This window comes from Macaca thibetana, chromosome 12 (assembly GCF_024542745.1).
Source record: "Macaca thibetana thibetana isolate TM-01 chromosome 12, ASM2454274v1, whole genome shotgun sequence".
In the NCBI taxonomy this organism is placed as follows: Eukaryota; Metazoa; Chordata; class Mammalia; order Primates; family Cercopithecidae; genus Macaca; species Macaca thibetana.
In genome coordinates, this window is record NC_065589.1 from 37,611,103 (window position 1) to 37,638,579 (window position 27,477).

Here is a 27,477-nt window from a genome sequence, read left to right on the forward strand (position 1 = left end):
ACTTGAACCCGGGAGGCAGAGGTTGTAGTTAAGTCCAGATCGTGCCACTGAGCCTGGGAGACAGAGTGAGACTCTGTCTCAAAATAATAATAATAATAAGCATTCAGGTTTGTGCATTCAATCAATATGCCATAGTATTATAGTGTCTCCCATAAGATGACAGTTCAGTTTTGTACCAGTGTATCAGCTATTTGAAACATTAAAAAAAAACAAAAACTTTAAGATGACTATATCTTTCTTAAACATATCAGGAATAACTTTCTTCTTCTCGGCTTTTCTGTACTCCACAATTGAATGTCTCCTGTTCAGTTAAATTCTAATTTTTCTTTCTCTCTCAATGTGTTAATAACGAGTACAAATCATTCCACATTGAAATTAATAATGAGCATCTTTAAATATGAACTGTTATCTCAGACTTTTAAACCTTCCTAGAATGGTTTTCTAAATTACTAAACCCTATTTGAAGGTGGCTGTCAGGAAGAGACTGAGTTCCACCTTAAAGACAAAGAAAGGTAAGTCCTAATGTACAACAGAGGGCAGGTAATCAGGAGTACTGAAGATAATTTGGGAAAACCTTGAATATATAGTAGAGTAGAAGTCATGTTGTACAAGCAAAGCTAACTGAAATGAGAGGGGACAACTCTATCCAGTTTTACAGAGCCTTCCAGTGTTGAGGAGTAAAGGAAACATAACCTCTATAGTGAAGAAGCTTATAATCTAACAGGAACAATTAGACACTCACGCTGCTAACTGTCATGGGTCAGGACAGTGGAGAGGACCCTGGGTTTTGGAGTCAAACAGATTGAGCCTTTGTTTGCTCTGTGGCATTGAACTTGCACTGCTCTGTGACTCAGTCTCATCATTTAAAACTTGGTGAAAATAGCACATAACAAAACTGATGGGAGGCTGAAATAAATTAAAGCCATGCACAGGACATGGAACTGTCTGGTATATAATTTTCATGCAGGACTCCCTCCCCCAAAAAAGCAGGTAATAGCACTTGTTATTTGTTGTGAACTTTGTTATCCTGTCTGCTCAAAAAGCTAAGCTCTTGAAAGTCAAGTTAATTTTCATGGAATAATTTGTAAATTAAAATAGTAAAATCTAATCTTGTACTAAAACAAATATAGCCTTACAATATGCATCAAAACTTTTACACAAATAAAGATAAGGTGAGAAGGGAGTTCAAAAATGGGAAAATGTTGCTATTCATTAGTATTTTTTCAGCTAATTGAGAAAAGACTCTTATTATTGGAATTTAGAGGCAAAAACCCCAGGTTCAGCTCAAGGAACAGTAATATTCCTTAGAATCATAGTTTAAAAGCCACTAGAAGCAAAGCCCAAATAAAATAGGAATTGTTCAGTATTTTTAAGCGTAAATTCTTATAGAACTGCTTGCTGGTTTTTTTTTCCCCCCCAACACAGTTAAATATTTGAGGTGCCCCTATGCATCAGGACAGGGAGAAGGGATAAGGATGATATTAAGATCAGCAGTCATGGTGTTCATCCACTCTCAAGTTATCTTTCAGAAAAGGAAATGTGGAAATGAGGAACATTTCAGTACATCTTAGCACACATAAAGGCAGGTACCACTAAAGTGTTTCAAGTAGGTTATACATGGCTTATGGGAGAACACACACCAATGAAAACATACACCAAAGGCTAGATCAAGTCCCCATTTTATTTAGCTGACACTTGAAACTGAACGGAAGCCAAAGAGAAAGCTACTAGGTGCAGGAATAGAAGAGTCCCTGACTGGGTGTGTAGCTGCTGGTGACTATGTCCTCACCAGATAGGATCTTGCCAGATCAGGATAAGCAAAATTCTCACTAAAATATTCTCGATTTACATTCAGGACTTATGCCACATTCAGGAAAAACTTACACACTCACTGACTGTACAGACTTTTAGGAAGATGGCAAGATTCATCAGGTTTTAACAGGATTTAGGGCAATTAACACCAGTCAAGCCACATCCTCATAGGAGAAAGTGAAGTCAGTTCCCAAGTGTCTATGAATGATGGCGCATCTTCTAATTCTCCAGTAATCATTATTTTAATGGTGGGGAAGCTGGTATTAAATGGGGTACAGGTACTGATCCATGTCCCCCTTAAATGTCACTAAGGAAGCCAAGAGGAGGGTCGTCTAATTCAGTGTGAGGAAAACAATTTTGAAAGTGGCAGCCATTAGCTAAAGGGTGAAATTGGTACACCAATGAATCAAGCAAGATATAAACACCAACAAAAATGTAAGGTGCTATCTCTATAAGCTTCTGTCTCTTTGTTATAATCACACTCTCCCTCTCGCTCTCCCTCTCAGTGGATTTTCATTTGGAGGATACGTTTGAGCTGGAGATGGCTTAAATGACAGGTGACACCATTTAATATTATGTTTTGGGGTTTTGAAGGATAGGCAGTTATAAAGATTGAAACCAAGGTCCTGAAAAAACCACATAACATATGATGATGCAGGCAGCAGGGAAAACAAACAATGGCTTCAAACATAAGCCCCACATCAAAAGTCACCAGGCACATGTTCTAAATTGTACGGGGAGCAGCAGCAGGGATTTATTTATTTAAAGATGGTTAATGATTCTCCTGAGCAAAACCAGAAGGCCAGCTTGTCACCAATATTGGTGTCATTTCATCCTAGGGTGACTGACACCTGGACAGCTCTCAGGGTGGGGGGCAGGTCACAGTGAAAGCACTGACAAGACATTCTGTAAGAACTAGAGGACCTCATGCACAGAGAGGCTAGAAGGGCAACGTGGAGAAGGTGAACAGGGTGTCAGCAGTCACAGGCAGAAATGGAGAGAGAATATGGAGGAGGACATAGGAGAATTCAGAAACTGACTACACATAAAAAGCAAAGGAGAAGTAGCATAAAACAGACACCTAAAAATCATTCTCATTTCTGGCTTGAAGAAGAGCAATAGGGAGGTTTTGGCAACTGTTATGATTTCCTTCAGAGAAAATACAAATCTTGGCTTCAGCCCACTGACTGTTAGAATGATTTGCTTTTAATTTAAAATGTCTTGATACACGTGAGAAACCAAAGACTAGATTTTCAATAGGGTGGGCATTCATAAAGATGAATATGAAGTTGATATTGAAAATCATATTGGCTTCTAGAATGAGCAGGTAGATACAAACATGAAGCGAACAGAGGAAAATAAAAAGGAAGAATCAGCATAGAACTATTAATGGCATCGCATGCAAAATAATGCAAAAGCCAGGATTTCATACCCTCTCAGAATTTTAAGAAAAAAGGAAATCTAGAATGCTTACTGTTTAATAAAGTCACAGAGGAGTGCTCAGAGGAATGGGTGGGGTGAAAGGATGGAAGAGGGAACTGGGATTAACATGATAACCTGATTATGTGCAAAGAGACTCCTCTTCAGGGGGCTAGTCTTTTCAGAGTCTCGATTTTCCTTTGCCCTAAGGGATTCCTTTGGTGCTACCAAAACAGTTGGACAGTTTGGAGAAAAACACACACTCTCCTTCCACGACTGCTGATACTTAGGATAACAAGATAAATATCAACAGAAGAAAATGCTCCACATCTAAGTTGGTAAATTTTTCACATTGATGATGAAAGTAAATTGCAAGTGGCTAAACTTATTGCAAATTAGAAAAGAGGGAAAGAAGTAGAAAAAAACACATTCTTCCAGGTAATCCATATTAATAGTATAGAAAAACAGTATAGGCTGCATCTTGGTTTCATGTAGTACATTTCCTTAATAGACTTTGCAACTAGTCAGCACCTAGAACAACACCTCTCAATTATCTTGAACTTTAACAACTGTTGAATGAGTTTGACAAAATATGGGTGTACCCTTCAGAAATGGTGCAAAGAGACTATAGGTCAGAAACTTTCCTTCTAACCATTATTCTAGCATTCTCACCTCAAAGAAGCTGCTCCCCCTTTTCCTGCTGGCTAAATGAGCACGGAGGAGGGGCTGCAACAAAGTCCCACTGTAGACTTATAAAAAGATAGTTTTCTAATTTATATAGCCAAAAAGTACCGAAGTGGCCAGGCGTGGTGGCCCACGCCTATAATCCCAGCACTTTGGGAGGCCAAGGTGGGCAGATCACGAGGTCAAGAGTTGGAGAACAACCAGGCCAATATGGTGAAATCCCATCTCTACTAAAAATACAAAAATTAGCTGGGCGTGGTGGCATGCACTTGTAGTCCTAGCTACTAAGGAGGCTGAGACAGAAGGATCGCTTGAACCCAGGAGGCAGAGGTTGCAGTGAGTTGAGATCATGCCACTGCACTCCAGCCTGGGAAACAGAGCAAGACTCTGTCTCGAAAACAAAAGCAAACAAACAAACAAACAAACAAAAAAAGAACTGAAGCCCAGAGAAATGAAGTTTCCAAAGCTTTTGAACTTTATTTCTACTCTAGTTTTACTCACTTGACACCTTCCTATGGCAGGGCCACATTCTCTATCTGGGTAAGTGCACAGAAGTAAGGAGAATAACACCTCTTCATTGAAGCAGCAATTCTTTTCATCTAAACTAGTCAGCAGGCTGGGTGTGGTGGCTCACGCCTGTAATCCAGTACTTTGGGAAGTTGAGGTGGGCGGATCACCTGAGGTCAGGAATTCCAGACCAGCCTGGCCAACATGACAAAATCCCATCTCTACTAAAAGTACAAAAATTAGCGGGGTGTGGTGGTACACGCCTGTAATCGCAGCTACTCAGGAGGCTGAGGCAGGGAAAATTACCTGAATCTGGGAGGCAGAGGTTGCAGTGAGCCGAGACTGCGCCACTGCACTCCAACCTGCGTGACAAAACGAGACTCTGTCTCGAAAATAACTAACTAACTAACTAAATAAATAAAATAAACTGGCCAGCAGAAAGAAATATTTTGATAGAAAGACACAGATAAAAGGAAGGTATGGTGGAAGCTGAGTACCTAAGAGGAAAACATCAACCCATGGTCCCAAGGACATATCTGACAAGATGCTTGTCTCACTAGTCAAGTCATGCAAACTCCTCTCCCAAAGTACACAGTGTTTCTTGCAGATGATTTACATGCTTTGCCAGTATTGCTATTACTCCCATCAATACTCAGTAAAATAAGGCTAGTGAAAGTGGTACATCATTTGTTTTTGGAGGCAACTAGATTTTCTTTTTGTGTAGATTTTATGGGCATCAGATAGGGCTTTTCAGCTGATGCCTAAAAATCTTCACGACACTGAAATCTGGAGACCCATAAAAACAGCGGGTAATGATATCAATAGCAGCACAATTTATACCAAAGTACTGAGAAGAGATCACTTTTGCTGCAGAAGTGCCTGACCCGGTTTGGTGCCTGGCCTATGATGAATGCAGCAGCTGGGACATGCTTTCAGATACTGTGATGTGAAAACCACACTAAGGAAACTAAGTCAAAAACTTTCATCTTAAATATCAGTCCATTAGAAAAGAGACTCCCAGTATTGCCATAAGAGGAGGAAGGAAGTTCAAGTCAACTAACATTTAATATCATTTTTCTCTCATTTCAGATTGCAAAAACCATGTTTGTTCAACACATGATTGACAAATGCAAGTAATTCACAAAATAGTCACTGACTACACAATGGATATGAATGAGCACATGCATGATAAACCATCTTCTAGTATTTGGAAAACAGTTCAAATTGGAGAGCCAGTGCTACAAAAATATGTGAAGGAGTTTTTAACTGACTTTTACTGGGACTTATACTTGTCTCTGAAGACAAGTGACTTCCACTTGAAGTGGGCTGAACTATTAAAGTTTTCACATTTTATCCAGTTGTGTACACAAATCTGCAATTTTTCAAATTTCTTAAGCTACTTTACAATATACATTTACTCATGCTACTTAAGGTTAGTTAATGCCAAGTCTCAGATATGCGCTAGGTCTTCAAGGGTTATGGTGAGAACAAGGATAAAGTGACAGAGGAGGTTCGGTGCAAGGGGAAGTCCAGGTCTTTGAAAGGCATACACTCTAAAAAAAATAAGTAAAGTATTAACTGAAATACATAAAGATACCTGAATTAATAAATCCAAATAAAAGCTCCTGAATCACAGAGATGAAGGGAAGGATTTTGATGACGTGTGCATCAACCTCCCAATTTCTCGTTCTGGCATTCAAGGACCTCAGTGGTTTGCCTCAACCACTAATTACATCTTATACTACATTCTTCGTCAGGTGTATATGCCAAACAGAACCACTTGCCATCAGCTAAAAATGTCCTACATCATATGACCTCTAAATGATTATTCTCTAATATTGCATTCAGTTGTAATCCTGTCCCACTTTGAAGGTCCGCCCCCAATAATTACAAACAATCTCTACTTTTTGGAATGCCCAGATGCAGATTTGCATGGGGGAAAAAATGCAATTTCAGCGGCCCTCATTTGCATGAGCCCCTTACATGATGCCAAGAGGAGCCTTAGCAACAAGATAACATGATCATACAATTTTGTAAAATTTACATAAGTAAAATATTTTAATTGCTACAGGTTAACCCTGCTATCTCTTCCATCACTATGGTTCCATCCATACTACTCTTCCTCCCATTGGGTGGCAATGAAGAGGCCAAGAGTATTTTTGGAATTCCAGTTAAGGGGAAATTGAGTCAGAGATATATCACATATATATATAGATAGATATATCATATATATATAGAGAGAGAGTCCACTGTATTTTTTATATATATATATATGATTATATATGTGTACCTTTGTATCATGAAACTGGTTGAATGTGCACAGTTGGTGTTGGAAACATTTTTCTATTACTCACCAAGATGAATGGCAATAAATAAACAATATGTAGAATTGTTTCTGAGCCACATATAAATAGTCCATTATATATATTCTACTATATATATAAATAGTCCACTATACGTAAAAATAGTCATATATATATAGTGGAGTCAGAGATACATCTCATATATAGCCCATTTTTTATATATATATATATATAATATAGATATATATATAAAATATTTTATATATCTCATATATATATAGAGAGAGTCCACTATATATATGAGATATATCTCTGACTTACATAGATAGATAGATAGATAGATAGATAGATAGATAGATAGATAGAGTGGATTACTTATATATATAGTAGAATATATATAATGGACTATATTTATGTGGCTTGCAAACAATTCTGCATATAGTTAATCTATTGCCAGTCATCTTGGTGAGTAATGTAAGAATATTGCCAACACCCACTGTCCAAGTTCAACCAGTTTTATGATACAAAGGTACAGGCCAGGTGAAGTAATGATGTGGCTGTGCTGGTTTTGCACCAGCACTGGAAGTATGTGAGCACTGGAAGATACACAAAATTTGAAATGCACAAAGCCAGAGCTACTCTATGGAAGATTTGTTCACTCACCAGATCTATACAATTATAAGCAGATAATTCAGTTCTCATTGATACCTTGACAAATGGGAACTTCTCTCTTATTTAGAATATACTTGAAAATGCAGCATAGAATTAAAATTCCCACACTAGTAAGACAAACCTGTAGCAATTTCATAGTTACAAGTATGTATGTGTGAAGCCCTTTATATATCCCAAATGTTATTTAAACAAAAACAATTTGGATTACCCATGCTAGAGCAAATAACAAATTATCCATTTATTCAATCTATCAGAAATTGATATTACATATGGAGAGGTGATTAAAGAATACATGGCTGGCTAGGTGCGATGACTTATGCCTGTAATCCCAGCACTTTGGGAGGCCGAGGCGGGCGGATCACCTGAGGTTAGGAGTTCAAGACCAGCCTGGCCAACATGGCGAAACCCTGTCTCTACTAAAAGTACAAAAAAATTAGCTGGGCATGGTAGCGTGCGCACGCCTGTAATCCCAGCTACTCTGGAGGCTGAGGAAGGAGGATCACTTGAACTCAGGTGGCGGAGGTTGTGGTAAGCTGAGATAGCACCACTGCACTCCAGCCTGGGCGACAGAGCAAGACTTCGTCTCAATAAAGAAACAACAACAAAAAAAGAACACATGGCCAAAAATTATTGAGAAAAAAGCATAATATCAAGATATTTTCATGTGTTAATACATCATTAATATTATTTCTCACATTTTGTCATCTCTAGTATGTTAACTTTATTAAATTTATAAATTGTGATTTTTTCATGCTAAATAAGAATTCATTTCTATATAATTTTTTAAAAATTATTGCTGCTTTTCTTAAATAGCAATCCCCCCAAGTTTTGTACAGTTAGAGCATCACAAAATGTGGATCTGCTTTTGTATCTTTTTAGGGTGTGTTATATCCCAATTTGTCTTATGTATGTAGTTGTATTTTGTCTCTCGTTGAGTCATTCAATATTTACTGAATGCCTAAAATGTGCCAGGTGGTCTTCCAGGCATTCTGGATACAATCAGCGCACAACACAAAGGCCTTGCTTATGAAGAGCTGCGGATTGTTGGGGGAAGGCCGATCATCAACAAGTAAATAAAAAAAATATGGACATTTAAAATTGGGATAAAACAAGTTATCAAACAAGAATGTGAAAGAGAAAGTGATGTCTGGGAGAATAGGGTGGAACCACATTGTAAGCAGTTTGATGGCAAGCCACTTCCTTTAGTCAATCACTTAGGATCCCAAGCAGAACAGGCACTCAACAGAGGCATGCCAAATTGAACTAAACAAAGCTACAGGCGCAAAGACCAATGTTTAAGTTCAGAAATCTTTAGAGTATGAAATGTCCCAGACCTGAGAACTTTGGGGGTCATGAAAAGGGTATCTCATCTAGTATGTAAATAAGTTGCTACTGTCTGGTTTGTTCCCCCTCAACTAACACTTTTTTCTTCAGCATCAACATTTTAACATTTTAGAATAAACACGATTCACACTAATGCAGCACATGTTATCAGCCTTGCAACTTAACGGTAGATGAACATAAAAGTGCCATCAACAACGATGCTAAACAATCCCAGTAGATGCACAGAGATACTGACTCAATCCTGTCAATTACTGTGGCTTATAGAGGAATCTACTGCCCTATCAGTTGATCTTTCAGTTTGTGATACTTTACAGTCTTAGATCCTAGATATTTATGAGGTTAATCTATATTCATAAGATTTATGGCAAACCATGGAATAGCTAAAGGGATAATAGTTGAGTTCACCTGAAAAGATTCTGTGAATGAGCTGAATTTTAAAAAGAATTCTGAAATGCAGAAGATATATGAGATAATATATCGGTGTAAAATGATGACTAAGATATTTATAGTAGACAGATGGGCACGTGGCTTTTGATGCTAGAGATGGACACCCTTGCATGAATATTGATATATTTGCTCAGCCAGAAAATAGGCATGCACTAAATGACTAGTGGAACAACTGATTGAGGAAACTACGGAATATAGTTAGAAGAACACTACCAAAAGGCCTTAATTTGGGAGAGTTTTAATTTAATCTAATTGAAACAGCATCAAGAAATAGATTATCCTCCAAAAGGAGATAATCTATAGCATTTTTTTCAAGTATTGAGTAACTAGTTAAAATATACTTTGAAATACAGTTGTAACTTAGAAATGTATGAAATACCTTGACTAAAATAATAAGTGGAGGAATCTTTTCCCCATGATTTCTTTAGTAATTCCCTTGTAAATACTATGAAGTGAATCTTAATATATATCCAGTGAAGAGGATGTGGACTTGGATTGTTTGATTCAAAATGGTGCACATTTGGGATGGTTCATTAGGGCACTGTTGTTGGTCTGTGCCAAGTGTTTATGGAACCATTCTCTTATCCTAAATTGTAGGCCACAGCCCCCAGTGAGTGGAGACTTGCCTGTAAAAGAATACTTCAGGAGCTCTTTGCAAGAAGAGAAAGGGAGAAATAAGCAATGCCTTCAGGCCATTGAGCTGCAGTTGCAAACAATTACTGCAGCATCAAAGTACTAAATTCAAATCACTAAGTTTTTCTTGATAGATGAGAAACATCCACAAGTCAATTTAAGGCATCCTGGATACAAATCTATATGATTTATCAGTTGCACTTGAAACCTTTGGACATTACCTTTTATTGGATCATTCAAAGTTCCTGGCAGGACTGGAAAAAAATGGCAGGCTTTGGAGTCACTGTTATCTCTAAGAACACTAAAAAGGTGATTTTATTCCAAAGCCTATGTGCCCCAAATGCTGTTTTCTGTGTAACAGGAAAGGGCCACTCAGGCCCTTTCTTCTGTTTCTGCTTAATAACATCTAAAATTTTAAACCAGTGTTAATCAAATAAAGCTCAATCCAGAAAACTCAGAAACTAGGCATTTCTGGCAGAGAACACGACTAATGGAAGTGCCAGAGGAAAATCTGATTCTTTCCTGTCTATAGAGGCTTTCCCAACATTTGCAACTGTGGTTTGAGACCTCATTTGACCCATATCTGCTTCTGGAGTCCAAAGATCAGCTTTAACCTCAGGCACCTTTTACATTATGCATCCGGTAGGAAGAGGTCATATTCCGTTCATGATGTGGCACTGGCCCAGCTGTCTAAGCCTTTGTGACCTCACGTTGGATAACTGAAATCTAATCCACTTGAAAGTACTCTGGAAGACCACCCAGGTGTTTCATATGGCTGCTGTCTTGCTACTAAATAGGCCCATTACACAAGCTGGAGAACATTACCCCAGCAGACTAATTCACCCAGTGACAGAGTAAGGCAATGATCCACGGATTATTATTGACTTTTCCATGTAACTTCTGGCATCAAATTCAACGTGAATCAAAATCCAAAGTCCACAGGTAAAAAACTGTATTGTGTTTCTATGATCTTCAAAAAGAGAATCAAACTCTTCTAACATCGGAGTTTTAACTTTCAAGGGGAAACATTTTAACATAGAGGGTCACTAATGCTGGGAAGACATAATTTGTTTAAAAGTTAAAATATTTTCCACAAAGAGATTTCTGAGAGCCACAGGAATGGCTTGGTTTCTATCAATCATAAATAAATCAAATAAGCCAAAGATCAAAACTTCATGACTCTTTTAAGGGATTATCAGAACAAGAAAGCTTATTTTATTCCCCCCCCAAGTCCTATGAATAAACCAAATTATACGAGAATCTGAGCTACTTATTAACCTGAAGGTAATACCTGTTGCATCTAGCCTATTGTCACAAGCCCATTTGACTTCGATTTCACTACCTGTAAGTACTGCATTATGCTATTTATTCATTATAGCTCAATAGCATAAAATAGACAATATTGATAAGTCACAGAATAGTGAATTAAAGCATAATCTACCAAGATGAGGGGAAATCTGATAAAAATTCAACAACATAGGCCTACCATTCACTCCAAACATTAAATTGAAGGTGCTGATAAGAGGCCAGTATCTAAGTCAGCAGCATCTGAACTTGTCAAATGGTTCCTGAGACAAGCCTTCTTTAATTTGAGATGAAAGATCTTAATCTCATCTTTCAGGTCTTCTCAGGGTAAGCAAACCAATGCACAGTGCTATTTTCAAAAAAGGCCTACATAGAAAAGGAGGAATTGCCCTTATAAGCTACACATGAAAGTTCGGATGCTATCACAACTGTCTTTGTGCTTTGCTTGTCTAGGTCATCTCATTCTATGCTATCCATCTAGACTGGAAAACACACATACAGAGTTGCCTTCACAGATAAGGTATGTGGGTCTCAAAATGAAATAGGTTGAATTCTCAGATATGCCAGTGACATTGCTGAACCTTATAATTTGGTCCTTTCACATACACAGCTAAATGGATTTGTGATGTGTATCTTTCTAGTCTGGCAGTCTTTGGTTGTATTCTTGAAGTCTGTCTAATATTTTCACAAAAGGCTTGTGATGCTCATGTCCACAGACCTTGGTCACTTTCAAAAATGGTCTTCAAAGAGAAAAATCAACAATTTCATGCTGGACTTACATTCCACAATAAAAAGACATTACTGAGCAAATGTTGTATTTTTAGCACAGCATATAAGTAAGGCATCTTAGCAAGGGTTGGGTAAACAGACCCCCGTCTGGACAGGAGGAACAGCAAGGTCACATTACAAAGGGGCATGTATACTAACATGGGAGGAATCTGTGGCCATGAAACAATTCACCATAGCTTCCAGTCCTATGTACTAATTTTACAAGCTCTTATGTTTAGAATACAGATTTCATAAGCCCTTATGTTTAGAATAGATTTTGTTTCCTATCTAAAACAAACATATGGTATCAAACAGTCTTTTAATGCTCAGATTTAAATTAGTTTTAAAGAGATAAAAAGACTGAAATAGTTCTGCTATTCATACATGCTTAACAACAGCAATATTTATGTCAACATATTGGCAGAAGAAACGTTAAGTTCCCTATATCTCAGTGGGCCCACAGTTTCATTTTAGAAGCAACACATTTACCTCAAATATTCACAATGCTGTATTTGGATATGGTGAACTAAGTGACTGGTGGACCTATCTCTAACAACTTTTCAGCATTCAAACAATTCAATTCTCAATTACAAAGACGTCTCCACTACACAACCTGATTCTTTTTGGCCAGGATGGCTTGTTTTATTTGCTTGTCACTTGGTCATTGCTAAATTTATACAAATATTCAATAAACAGTCAGAGTACAGTGAGATATTTTGGGTTCCAGGTAAAGCTCATGCTTCTTCCTCTGAAGTTCACCTCAGGGGACTATCTCTGTCCTCAAAAACAGGGTTTACTCAATCTGTGGGCTGCAACCTATTCACGAGTCTTAAAATCAATTTAAAGGATCATGATCAGCATTCTATACCACAGAGGGCACAGAAGATATTGGACTGTATTACAAAGTAAAGATGCATTTTTGTTTTGCACAACAGTTATATACTGGCTTGCAATGCAAAATCAACTTCTGGCTTTGCGTTATGGTCAAAAGAGTTTGGAGGGAAAAATAGCTCTAAAGCTGCTTTCCTGGAGGACGCTCCATAGCAGGTTTGCAACTCACTACTGGCTTGGGAAGTTTCTGAGGAATTAAAAGTGCCTTAAGGAAACACATACTAGCCCAGGGTTCTGTCTGATAATACACTTCCACAGCCCTTCTGTTTTTGGAGTTTTATGTCCTGTTTAACATCTTTTGTCCAGGCACTTACTGAAAATTGCTAAGTGCTAGAAACTGTGGTAAATCCTGGGGAAACAAAGATGACTACAACATAGTCCTTGACCTCCAAAGGACTCTAAAGATACATAATAATGCATAATACAATACCACTAAAGATTCCAAGCAGTCACTAGAAAGCGCTGCAGGAGCAAGAGGGAGAATTATAATTCTGTTGAAGAGGGCTTCATAGCAGAATGAACATTTTAGTGGGTATTCATAATCCATTCATCTATATATCCATCTATCCCCTACTCTGTTCAAAGCACTAAGCTAGAAGCCAGGGAAAACTTAAATGAATGAGAAAATGGACTCCCTCTGAAGAACACCAAGCGCAAAGGGGAAAGATGAGGTAGAGCAAAGGAAGTGGTAAGTACTAGGCACAGAGACACCATAGAGGCAGAATAGGTTATGTCTGTCAGAGTCGAAGGCGTTCTGTAGAAAGACAGGGATGTGAGTGGAGGACAATGATGGTGAATAGTGGAGAAAGGCTCTGATACCCAAAACAAATCTGTATTATAAAGTAGGCTGAAAAGATAAATCAGATTTTAGCACTTTCTTGCTTCATATCTTTGTTTCTTGCCATTTCTACTAAAACACAATCAACTCTAACCAAGATCTACCAGATTATAATCTATTCCCAAATGTTTAACTCTTTGTGATGCTATCGTAAATGGAATTGTTTTCTGAACTTTCTTTTCAGATAGCTAAATGTTAGTGTATAAAAACACAACTGACTTCTGTACATTGACTTTTATATCCCGAACTTTACTGAATTGATTACTGAATTTATTAGTTCTAGCAGTTTCTTTTTCTTTGGGTTTTCCTTAGGGTTTTCTACATAAAAGATCATGTCATCTGCAAACAGAGGCGATTCAATTTCTTCCTAATTTGGATGTCTTTTGTTTTTCTTGCCTAATTGCTCTGGCTAGGACTTATGGGACTATGTTGAATAGAAGTGGTGTCAGTTGGACATCATTGTCTTGTTCCTGATCTTAGAGGTCTCTGAAGGGAAGGCCGCTAGTGGGACCTCACTCAGGCTGAAGACTCCCATCTGTTGACTATAAGCCTGCTCATGTTAACCTGAAAAACTTTCAGCTTTTCATTGATGAGTATTATATTAGCTGTGGGCTTGTCAGAACCTTTGTTATGTTGAGGTAAATTCATTCTATACCTAATTTGTTAAGAGTTGTTATCATGAAAGAATGTTGAAATTTGTCAGATAATCTGTTAAGAGTTTTTAATTATGAAAGAATATTGAATTTTTCTGCACATGTTGAAAGAATCATATGATTTTTATCCTTTATTCTGTTAATGTGAGGAGGTTAAAGATCTGTATGCCAAAAACTATAAGACGTTGTTGAAAGAAATTGAAGACTCAAATTAATGGAGAGATATCTCACGTTCATGGATTAAAAAAACTAATATTGTTAAAATGTCCACACTACTCAAAGTGATCCATAGATTCAGTGTAATCCCTATATAAATTCCAATTCTATTTTTCACAGAAACAGAAAAAAAATCCTAAAATTCATATGGAAACACAAAAAGCCCCAAAATAGCAAAAGTCATCTTGGGCAAAAAGAACAAAGCTGGAGGCATCATATCCTGATTTTAAACTACATTACAAAACTACATAGCCACAGTAATAAAATAGTATGGTATTGGCATGAAAACAAGACACATTGACCAATGGAACAGAACAGAGAGCACAAAAATAAACCTGTGCATATATAATCAACTAATCTTTGACAAGGGTGCCAAGAATGCAAAATGGGGAAAGGCTAGTCTCATCAATAAATGATGCTGTGTGAACCAAATACACATATGCAATATAATGAAATTAGGCCCTTTTCTTACCTCATATACAAAAATTAACTCAAAAAGGACTAATGACTTAAATGTAACATCTGAAAATGTAAAATTCCTAGGAAAAAGCATAGTGGAAAAGCTTTACATTGATCTTGGCAATGATTTTTTGGATATGACACCAAAAGAACAGGCAACAAAAGCAAAGGTAAACAAGCAGGACTACACCAAACTAAAAAGCTTCTGCACAGCAAAGGAAAAAAACATCCACAAAATGAAAAGGCAACCTATGAATTGGGAGAAAATATTTGCAAACTGTATATCTGATGACGGATTAGTCTCCAAAAATATGATAAATTCAAGCAGCTCAATATCAAAAAACAAATAACCAGATTTAGTAACGGGCAAAGGACCTGAATAGACATTTTTTTCCAAAGAATACATACAAACGGCCAACAGATATATAAAAAGGTTCACAACATCACTAATCATCAGAGAAATGCAAATCAAAACCACAATGAGATATCACCTCATACCTGTTAGGACGGCTATTATCAGAAAGATGAGATAACAGGTGGCTATTGGAAAGTCTGTGGAGAAAAGGGAAGCCCTGTGCACGATGGGAATGGAAATTGGTACAGTCATTATAGAGAACAGTATGGAGGTTCCTTAAAATATTAAAAATATGTCAATTAATAAGTGCCCTATGGTCCAGCCATATATCCAAAGGAATTGCACTTTTGGTCAGATATCCAAATGAATTTAAATCAGTATCTCAAAGAGGTATCTACACTCTCACGTTCATTGCAGCGTTACTTACAATAACTAAGATAGGTGTAAATGACACCTACAATAACAGTCTAGGTGACTACTGATGAATTAATAAAGAAAATGTGGTGTGTCTAAACAAGAGAATAATGTTGAGCCATAAGAAGAAGAACATTTTGCAATTTGCAACATCATGGAAAACTTGGAGGACATTATGTTAAGTGAAATAAGCCAGACACCAAAAGACAAATATTGTCTCATCTCAATCATACGCAGAATCCAAAACAGTTGAAATCATAGAAGCAGAGAGTAGAATCGTGGGTGTCTTGGATGAAGGGGTGGAGGAAGTGTTGAGAAGTTGGTCCAAGGGTATAAACCTTTAGTTACAAGATGGATAAATTCTGGGGATCTAATGTACAGCATTAACTATAGTTAATAATACTGTGTTGTTTATTTGAAATTTGATGAGAGAAGATTTTTAAGTGCCCTCACCATATAAACGCATGCACAAATAGTAACTAAGGATGATGATGAATGTGTTGATTGATTTGATTGTGGTCATAGGTACACAATGCATATAAAGATCAAATCATCACCCTGTACATGTAGAATTTAGACAATTTTTATTTATAAATATTTTAAAATAAAATAGAAAAAAAGACTGTTTATATCCGGCTTGACTCTCTCTCATCTGGCTCCTCTCTGCCCACCCACTACAGTGCAGCCACCGTGGCCTCCTTGGCTCTCTATCTTTCTAAATTCACCCAGACTGCCCTAGTGCCTCTGTACTAGCTCGTCCCTCTATCGAGAATGTTCTTCCACCTTTCTTTCTACTCTCACAATAGCCCTGTCATAGTTACTTGCTCTCTATTCTTTTATCCTGTTTCATTTTCTTCATTGCATTGTTACCATCAGAGAGAATCTGGTGCATTTGCTTATGTGTATAAATTCTAAGAGCCAGAAGGGAAGTTTCATGAGAACAGAGATCCTATCTATCTTTTCCCAGTTGTATGCTCAGACCCTAGCATACCGTGGGCTGTATAAATGTTTGTTAAATTCAAAAAGGAACACAGGAAGTTGGGACAGGTGTAGGTTAAGCAATGATGCAGAGATGCAAGTGGGTTTCAACCAGGACACACAGAATTAATGGACAAATGAGAAATACAGGTTGTTGACCCAACTTATTACGCCAGGTATGAGGCACCTGTGTGTTGAGGTGTCAGAGGATCACATTCGGTGGTTGGGGCAAAACATGAAATAGGAGTCAGTCTTGGATGTCAGAACCCGGCTGGTATTAAACCCAGAGAGACTTGTGGTTATTTATGTATCTGCTCAGCAGGAACCCAGACCACTGATCCAGCTCCACGTATACAGAGAAACAAATAACATGACATCTCCTTGCAGATTCTCAAGTGAGTGCATAGTTAAACCAAGATAGAGAATCTGGAATTCAGACTGCCCAGGAGAACACTGTGGCATAAATTCTGTCAACAATCCCAGAGTAACATTTCAGGAAGAAAACAATACAACATTTATTTGTCTAATTGGGACTCACTGTGAGAGATAATTCCTCCAAGATAATAAAAGTTAGCCATGATGTTAGTAGCAAGCCATTTAGCACAACCAAAGGGCACTGTGCATGTGTCACATAGGCAGGTCTGTAGGAGAAGGGCTGACACTTTTGGCAATGACAGCAGTCCAAACGAAAAACACAGCCACGGCAAGCCCATCTAACGGTTGCTGTGAATCACCCTGATTATGAGTCACAAGCATGCAATCACTGGCATACAGAAACTCCTGACTAATAGCCGTGAGCAGTTTGCCTTTGCTATCTAAGTGTCGCAGACTGAACACACTCTTGCCCGACCTAAACTCGGCATTAATACCTGAATCACAGCCTGGGGAAGCTCAATATTCCACTGCTGGAAAGAAGATAAACAGCAACAATACAAAGATGCAGCCCTTTTTAGTGCCGCTAGTTAAACTGAATGCGTTTAATCTATCTTCTGCATCTAAAATGTCTGTCATCTTCTCTTGGTGGCATGAATGATATTTAAACACTCCTGCAGAAAGCCAGTTTCTTGAAGGCTTTTCCACATACCAATTGGCAAACAGAATAAAAACTCTGGTTACACTATTACAGAACACAAATCATCACAGTGCCAGAGGACATGCTGTTTATGGTTCCATAACCAGAGAAAACCACACGATCATTAGTTAGAGTGCTTACCTATAGGCCTGAAATATACAACTAATTTCTTTTGTTTAAGATATGCATAATCTGCTCTGGAAACAAATGATATGCTTCATTAATTATTATGGTATGAAGGCATTCTATATCTATGAGGAAATTACCCACATCAAATGGCTTCTTCTGACCTTGGTCTAGCATGACAAAGAATTAAATCATACTGTCCTGCCAAAAAATGTTGATCAACATATCTGGACAAATGTCCACATAAACACTATCTCCATCACTACAACTAGTAAATCCTATCATTTGGGAATAAAAATTTAAATAGGTATGAGGCACATTCTGGAGGAAGAATAAACTCTTGCAGAAAATGATGGTGAGGCCTGTAATCCCAGCACTTTGGGAGGCCAAGGCAGGTGGATCACTTGAGGTGAGGAGTTCGAGGCCAGCTTGGCCAACATGGCAAAACCCCATCTCTACTAAAAATACAAAAATTAGCTGGATGTGGTGGGGGGCACCCAACTACTTGGGAGGCTGAGGCAGGAGAATCACTTGAACCCAGGAGGCAGAAGTTGCAGAGAGCCAAGATCGCGCCACTGTACTCTAGCCTGGGCGACAGAAGTGAGGCTCCATCTCAAAAAAAAGAAAAAAAAAAAAAAGAAAGAAAAAGAAAATGATGGTGAGGCATACATGATCATAGCTAACACATAGCAAGAGCTCACCCTGCACTGGGCATTCTTCTTAGTGTGTTACATGTTTATCTTCACAGAAGATCCTAAAGCTTAGGGATGACTATTACCACCATAGCAGCGGTGAAGAAAAGGGAGACCAAGACAGAGTTAAGGGATTTTCTCCTCACCACACACCTAGTATATGGTAGAAACAGGATTCAAACTCAAACAATTTCTTTCAAAAATCTGCACTCCTGTCCCCTAAACAGCAAATCAAGTAGATGCTACCAGATTCAAGATCTGGAGCTGCTGATGTAAATACGCATGTTTTTTTTTTTTAAGGAAAGGCAGTGCAGTCTTAACTCAGCACCTGAATGATTGAGTTCATTCATGCATCCTTTAAAAGAGAAAAGCCTAAAACTCTTAATTATATAGAATTCAAGCTGCAGAAGAAATATCACTGCATAGAGTCCCCTTTTAGCAAATATTTCCTGGCTGCAGTATTGAATAGGGAGTCCAGCTATAGCCGGAGCTCTGTAATTAGGGTCCATGGGAACTGTGAACAAGGTCAGACTCATGTTACTCCCAGTTTCAAAAAATAGGGGGGTTGGGGGCACTGCTGCTAAAAATAAAAATAAATATGTACATTAAAAAAAGGTAGCTTCTTTACCAAAAAAAAAAAAAAAAAAAAAAAAAAAAAAAAAAAGAAGAAAGAAAGGTGTGGGCATGAAGAAAGATGCAAACCCAGACACCAGAGTTTCCAGAGGCAACTCCTCAGCCTTCTCTTTCTTCCATTTCCTTTGCTGGAAGGCCAAAGGTGGGGACCTGTCTAAGCAGCATTGCTGCCACATACAATTATTATTTTAATCGACATTGTGCTGTGTTAATGAGTGCCAACCATGTGCCAGATGGTGTTGAAAACAAAGCCTTCTCTGCAATCCTGCCCAGTGGGATCACCACCTCTCCTCTCTGTGGAAGCGATCACAAATGTGGTAATGAGCTAACTCCGATGCAACCGAACTTCTAATCCCCCCGACACTCTCTGATTGGGCAATGCACCAAGATTTGGCATAGAAAAGGCACCTGGAGTGCTGTCGGATGATCTCTTCAGGGATAATGGACCAGGGAACTGAGCCTGTAATGATTTCATATCAGTTTGTTCAAGTTCAGTTGCTATTAATTGGGTTCAAGTTCAGCTCCAGTTCACACAATCTAAATAAATAGCTGTTGAAACCAGCTTAGTGCCTGGCACAGTATGTATCTTTGTAACTAACAAGAGGCAAGCAAAAGAGAAAGATGTAGAAGGATGCTTTGCATGCCTGTTTTCTGGTGTATACTGTCAGCCTAGTTGATGTGTGGAGTAAGGGGGGAAAACCCACAATGTCCCAATTTTTTACAATTATCCATGGTTATATTACTCAATGAATGATCGTATTATGGAGAGTTGAGCTCCAAAACAGGTTTCATAGTGAAACTTGCACGTAATTGTTGAGATCAGCTGCAGGTAAAACACTGGCTCGAAGTTAGCATGGTCTGGAATCCGGACTTTCTCTTCATCTTCCATCTACCTTGGCAATTCTAAGACGTTAATTCTATTGTAATCTAACTAAAATCTGAAAAAGAAATGTTTTAGACAAATTCTTTGCTAAACAGAGAAAAAGAACAATATTGCAGAGGAAAAACTCTATTTAAAAACAGGGCTTTGCATATTTTATGAGAAAAATCAATCCAAAATCTATTTTGTTCTAGCCCATTAAGATTCACTCTAAGTTGGTTTCACTAGAATGAAATTTAAAATACAGTTCTAAAGATCATTTGTAAGAAAATTTGAATGGAAGCATTTTCCAATTCGGTGTTGGCTGGCAAATTCCAATTTCTGTTACAATCCAGTCATAGATACTATGTTTAAAATGGGAATGATTAGAGAAGATACTGGCATAGTATTTATAATAGAACTACATAGGGAAGGCAATATGTTGTAGGTAACATTAGATAGGACATGTACTACATATCTACTTTTTGTGACACAATAATATACCATTTAAAATATAACTAACTGAATCATTTTAAATGATTATTAAATCTAAACAATGAAGTAAGCAAATAATTACTAAAAAGAACCAATTATGAAAGTAAGAGTAATAAAAAGCTGAATTTGTTTGAAAAAGGTAGCTTTTGATATTTTGGAGTTTTTGCATTGGATTTTTTGTAGTATTTGGATTTTCTTTTCTATTTTCTCCTAATACAAGTAAAAGGCATTTGACCACATATGAAGATTTTAGTACCCTTACAATGATGAAGTAGGTAAAGTGTAGGAATAAAACCAGTGCTACAGAATCTAAGGCACCTGAGTTCCCTGTGTTTCTGCTATTGACTTGATATATTACTAGATCTAATTCCTTAACCTCCTAAAGTCTTGGTTTCCTCATATTTAAAATAGAAACTTATTTTAAATTTCTATTCAAAGAAAGACACAGGGTCATTGGAGAGAGAGAGAGAGAGAGAGAGAAGACAGCACAGAGTTGCCCAATAAATGCTGTTACCTCCTGCTTGTGAAACTGCAATTCCATATACTCTGGTTCCACTTTGCAACCAGTCCTTCCAGAGGCTGTGTGAGCAGCCATTGGGAAGTCAATCCTAAAATGTTAGGCACCATAACCTGTGATCCCAATGCATGCCCAGAATCAGGAAAATCTACAATATATAATTTGCTTACCATGTACAGTAAACTTTATCATTCCAAAACAATGTCTAAACTATCATTTTATTTTACATTCTAGCTACTCATAATCTGTTTCCTAATCCTCAAGGGAGTTTTAAAATTGGGACTCATATGGTGTGGATGTATTTCTACCAAACTATTTAAAATAGTGCTTTTCAGGACATCCTTTCCAGTTGCAGACCTCTACATAGGTTCATGAAATCATTCCAATTTGCTTTATTTGCTGTATTAGAAATTTCTGGCTTGGAGGTAGCACATAGGAAATGGTGCTTTCTCTGCCCACCATCTCCCATCACCTTTCTCTGAACTCGGCCATCTTTTCAGCTGACATGCTCAGAGGCAAGGTCTCTTAGGGAGTCCCTTCCTGGTCAAATTTCCAGTTCAACTGGTCTTGGGTCTCTGAAGGGAAGGCCTCTAGTGGGACCTCACTCAGGCTGAAGATAGTTATCTGTTGACTATTAGCCTGCTCGTATTAACCTTTGCCTTGTTTGCTTGACTTTGCCCATCTCTGATTTCACATTGAGAGCTTAAGGACAGAAGTGCAGTATAGTGGTCCAAAAGGCTAGCCTTGAAGACAACTCAACAGGATCCCCAATGTGAATGGAGGGAGATGCCAGCTTGGGTTAATAATCGCCATCTGACTTTGACAACACACAGAGGTTTCAAAGATAATTTTCCTACATATAACAAGGTCCTGTAGGTAACAAGCATAGATTGCACAAAATGTTGTAATTTTCAATGTAATCTTACCTCAATGTAAACTTAAAATACCAACTCTTCCCCTTGCTTTGTATTAATGAATTTATAAGAGGAGTATTTTTTCCCAAAGCCAGTGAGAACCTGCCTGATTTTATGAAATTCCAAGCAGAGTTTAGATGGAAACAGAAGAATAACCCTTTTATTTAACTCAACAAAGATGCACTAAGCACCTATTATGTTTCTAGTTTTATGTGCAATATCAAATAGTATAAACCTATTCCTTCCCTTCAAGGAACCCACTGGGATACCTGAAACCACATATAAAATAATGTGAATGATACAAGATAATTTTATCACTAAGTACCAAGTTCTGTGATGCAAACCTCTTTAATTAAATGCCACATAAAGGCTAAAAAGGAACATGTTAACATTGTCCAGGAGGTCAGAGAGATTGCTCCAAGCAAGTAGGCCTGATGTCCCCAAGTCTTAATGATGAGATTTGGATGAATAAAGAGGGCAAGTCATCCTAAGTGAAGGGAACTGTAAAATCAATGACATGGTGACAGAAAAGACCATGGCATGTAGGGTTGGGATATAGGTGGGGAGTAAAAGTGAGTACCCCCAATCCATTCAGATTAGAAAGCCGCAACAGCTTTGTGCTGGGAAAACTGGGTGTGCGACAGTTAGATACACACAAACACATCCCTGCCTTTCTTCTGGGGACTATAACTTTATTTCCATTAAGCTTGTGTCATGGCTATAATCTGGACAAATGAGCTCTCTGGAGATTTACTCTGCCTACCTATTCTCTCGGCCAGTTCTCTAACCAACTTTGACTTACATGTTTCCATCCCTAATATCTTTTTCTCCTTTCTGTAACTTTGAAACAAAGTTTCCACCTTTGTTGTCCTGAAACTTTTCTTTCAAAAACCATCCATTCTACCTTCAGAGAAATGAAAATCAAAACTACAGTGAATACCACTTTATACCCACTAGGATGGCTATAAGAAAAAAGACATCTTAACAAGTGTTGGTGAGGATGTGGAGAAACTGGAACCTTCATATACTGCTGGTGGGAATGTAAAGTGGTGCCACAGGTTTGGGTAACAACCTGGTGGTTCCTCAAATAATTAACCACAGAGGTATCATGTGGCCCCAGCCATTCCACTCCTAGGTATATATTCAGAAGAAATCAAAACGTGTACATGCAAAAAAAACTTGTATAAAATGTTCATAGCATCACTATTCATAATAGCTAAAGAGTGCTCACAACAAAAATATCCATCAACTGATAAATGAACAAATAAAATTTTGTATATCTATAAAATGAAATATTATTTGGCAGTAAAAAGACAATAAAGTACTGATACTTGCTACAGCATAGATGAACCTTGAAAACATACTAGGGGGGAAAAGGCAGTCACAACAAACTGTATACAGTATTACATGTTTTCATTTGCATGAAATGTTCAGATTAGGCAAATCTATCAAGACAGAAAGTAGATTAGTGGTGGCCAAAGGCTGGGCTGGGGAATAGGGAAACTGGGGAGTATTGCTAAGAAGTACAGGGTTTCTTTCTGGCACGGTTCAAATGTTCTAAAATCGATGATGATGGCTGCAAAACTATGTACATATGCTAAAAGCCAATTAATTGTACACCTTAAGTAGGCGAACAATATGTTATGAATTATACATCAATAAGCTGTTAAGTCAAAAAGAACCATCCAATCTGATGAATTTAAGTATAAATCACCTTTATTACACGAGATACAAAAATCCTAGCTGCTTAGAGCTGGAAGTAGATGTTACAGATGAGGGCTGGTGATGGTAATGTCTTTAGCAGCAAAACTCATTGGGCCAAGCAAAATATTGCATGAAACAACTATAGGTGAAAGAAACAAAAAGCATATTTCATTAATCAGCTTGGTTTTTTTTTTTTCCACGTACACCGCTAAATCAAATTTGTAACCTTTTGTCCAAACTTATAAGATGTAACTGTAACCTTAGGTCAAGAAAAACGAGGCTCTCCTGATGAGGCAAATTTTGGCATATAATGCATTTAAGTGCATGAATTATTTTCATCACACTTTAAAAAAGCATTTGAAATCAAATGTTTCTGGAATCCTTAGACAAGCATCTGATTTCACAAGAGATCTACTGAAAACACTTCATCTAGTCCAATGCTCTTAGTTGTAGTTGCAGATTCGAAAACTGAGGTTCAGAAGGGTTGCTATAGTCATAGGGCTACTAAGGAGCAGAATGATGGTCTCCTAACTTCCTTCCTTCTTCAGATTTAATGATCACATTTCATATTCTGCATATTACATGAAAACAATTATGCTCTAGGTAAATAAGTAGAGACAATAAGATTATACAGATATATCACACCTGTTTATTACACCAGGGTGTGAATGCCTTAAAGGCATTAAAGTGAGAACTCACTTTTATACTTCCTTCCTTCTTTCCAGATTTAAGGATGTGGATATTATGTGGAAAGGTTATGCTAAAGGTAAATATGGAGACATGTTATACAGCTATATCACACCTGTGTCTCACACCAGAGAGTGAATGCCTTAAAGGCATTAAAGTGAGAACTCACTTTTGTATTCAGTGTTTAGCACAGTGCCTGGCAACAGCGTATGTTTACATTTAAGGAATGACTACCTGAGGAATGAACTTTATCTTCCAGTGTTATTTAAAAACACAGATTTTCAAACTAGAGTTCTAGTTCCTTATCTGTAACCACCTAAACATCACCTCTGCTTACACTAATTGTGTTGTAAATTACACTTATCTTTTCCCTCTTGTCAGCTCCCCCTTGACCTCACTGTTCTGTCAATGGTCCTATCTTTCTGCCAATCACCCAGTGACAAGGCCAGGATTTGGAGAGTCCCTACACAGGATGATTCAGGAAGAGGATAGGACCATTTCATTCAGGCTACCAAAAAATTAAGCAGAAATTAAGTGATTAAGCAAGCCATTGACATGAGTGAAGGTGAGGGAAGGACTAGATGAGCATGAGAGCCCTGGCTGTGACCAGGGAGCAAAGCCAGACAATGCTGGGATGTTATAAAAAGAGAGCCATCCAGGCTGGGCAGATGTTCTCAGAAGTAGAAAACAATGAGTGCATAGGAGGCTTTGACACGATGACCTCAGAATTTGAGGTCAGGGAATGTAATAAATAAATTAAAAAAAAAAAAAAAAAAAAAAAAAAAAAAAAAAAAAAAAAATAACTCATAATAGATGAGGTTTGGCATCTGCCATCATGTCCTTGACCAGAAAAGGAATGGGGGAGGGGGGCAACCGAGGCCCAGAAAAATAACCAGGTGGATTTTCAGAAGCAAGAACTGGAATGTAATTAAAATAAATTTTTGCTCACTGAATTATATATTTTTCTGAGGATACTATAATTATGGCAACAGTAACTACTATGTTTATATTTGTTAGTGAGGGTATAATGTTCTGTGTTATGGCACTGGCCCTGCTCCCCTAAGCATCTGTGACCTTACATTACGTATCTACAGGCCAGACATGTCTTCACATACTTTGTTAATATGGCTCCCCCTCTATTACCCAAACTGTCTCATTCCCTTTATGCTTCTGGTCAAACCATAATGCATAGTAGACTATCTGAATCATTTCTCACTATTTCCTACTATTTTCAAAGTAGGAAGGAAATTTTCAAACTTTCTCAAATCTAGACACTTCCATAGATTATTCCAGTATCTCTGTAGCCCCCACCCTTAAATTTCTGCTTCTCTGGACTCTTTTGGTGCTTAGAGGAACTATCTGGAAGTTAATCATATACATGTTTTATTTAACTTTTTTATCCATCCATCTTCCCATCTAGACTGTTTTAACATTTTAAGAGCAGAATGTGTGGCCATTCAAGACAGTAGGCTAAGAATTGAGAATCAGGAGTTCAGTTGAGTAGGAAGGACTTTCTATATGCCTAAAAGGACAGTGGTCCAAGTTCAAAGAAGCCAGTCAAAGTAAACACAGAAATCAGACAGGCACTACTGGACCTGAGCAATGCCTTGAAAACCATCATCTCTGGAAACCTGTGTTTTCAGAAGAAACCTGAGGACCAGAGGTTCCTAGGATCCTCATTTCCATGGGAATCAGAGTAACCCTATTTTCATTTGCTTTATATGTTGAGGCTCTGCTTAACGTTTCCTTGGAAAGAAATGATCCCATGGGTAAAGTCAAATTTAAAAATCAGTGGACTAAAAAGTCATGCATGTGTCCAAAGAGTTTCTGAGTGTCTCCTCTGGGCAGGTTCCTCATGAAGGGAATGAGAGTTGGGTAAGTGAAGAACACATGAAGGTATGTGAAGAAGGCCAGGGTGGCTGAAGCATGAAGAACAAAGGGAAAAAGAGCACAAAATGAGCCAACAGAGGTAGGCGGGGTCAAAAAAGATAGGTTTTGCAGATGGGGAAGGGTTTACATTTCATTCTATGTGCTAGAGGAGGCCACTACACTTCTCAGCAGGTAAGTCCCACAATCTGACTTAGAGAATACCTTAAATCCTACATTTATATTTTATATTTGCCTTTTATATTTTAAAAGATAAATGTAAGCTGCTTTGTGGAGAACAGAGTGAAAAGAGACGAAAGAGGAGATTATTGTAGCAGTGCTAGACGAGATGATGGTGGTTTGGCCTAGGTAGACAAAGAAACAGTTTTGAGATTTATTTTGGAGAGACAAAACCAATTTTTCCCATTTTGCATTTCCAGGCAAATTAACTTCAGTGTAACTGTTGGGAGTGGGGGACTCAGGTGGAGTGTGGAAATGCTCTAGGTAGGCAGGCAAGGTTGCAGGTTTCAGACATCAGCAAGCAAGCTTAGAGAACAAGGCTCATGATCAGGAAAATAAACCCATTCTTTCATTCATTCACTCATCACTCACTGAACAGCTGTGTGCCAGGCAAGGTGCTGAGGCCTGGGCATGCAAAGTCAAATAGGGCCAACTGTTCAAAACTAAGTAAGAAACCCCACTGCACAAGATGACAGACAGAAGAGATTCTCAATATCTAGAGTGAGCAAGTATGGATACAGAAGACAAAGCAGATGTCAACCACCTTTATTACATCCTCCAACTTACTCATTCACTGATTCATTCATTTCCCTAGTTCACTCGCTCAATTCCCCAACTATCATCCATTACCTATTTGTTGTGAAGCTCAAGACTGGGTTATACCTGTATGAATAACACATCATCTGTATCTTCTAGGAATTCAGTCTGCATCTTGCCAAGGAGAAAGACATGTGAACATGTCAGTACGGTTGACCCTTGAACAACACAGGTTTGAGCTGCACAGGTTCACTTATACATGGATTTTCTTTCACCTCTGCCACCCCTGAGAGAGCAAGACCAATCCCTTCTCTTCCTCCATCTACTCAACAGGCAGATGACAAGGATGAAGACCTTTATGTTGATCCACTTCTAATTAATGAATAGTAACATATTTTCTCTTCCTTATGATTTCCTTGATAATTTTTTCTTCCCTC

The 27,477-nt window shown here is 38.0% G+C and overlaps 1 protein-coding gene and 1 long non-coding RNA gene across 5 annotated transcripts in view; one reads left to right on the top strand and one right to left on the bottom strand.

The window, feature by feature from the left end:
- PARD3B (par-3 family cell polarity regulator beta) overlaps positions 1-27,477 on the bottom strand; it is a 1,099,140-nt gene that overhangs the window by 602,794 nt on the left and 468,869 nt on the right. The window lies entirely within an intron of this gene.
- LOC126932216 (uncharacterized) lies at positions 10,549-27,367 on the top strand. Its single transcript, XR_007718136.1, has 4 exons — positions 10,549-10,763; positions 11,580-11,646; positions 26,246-26,366; positions 27,200-27,367. It is a non-coding gene; the product is annotated as an uncharacterized LOC126932216 (long non-coding RNA).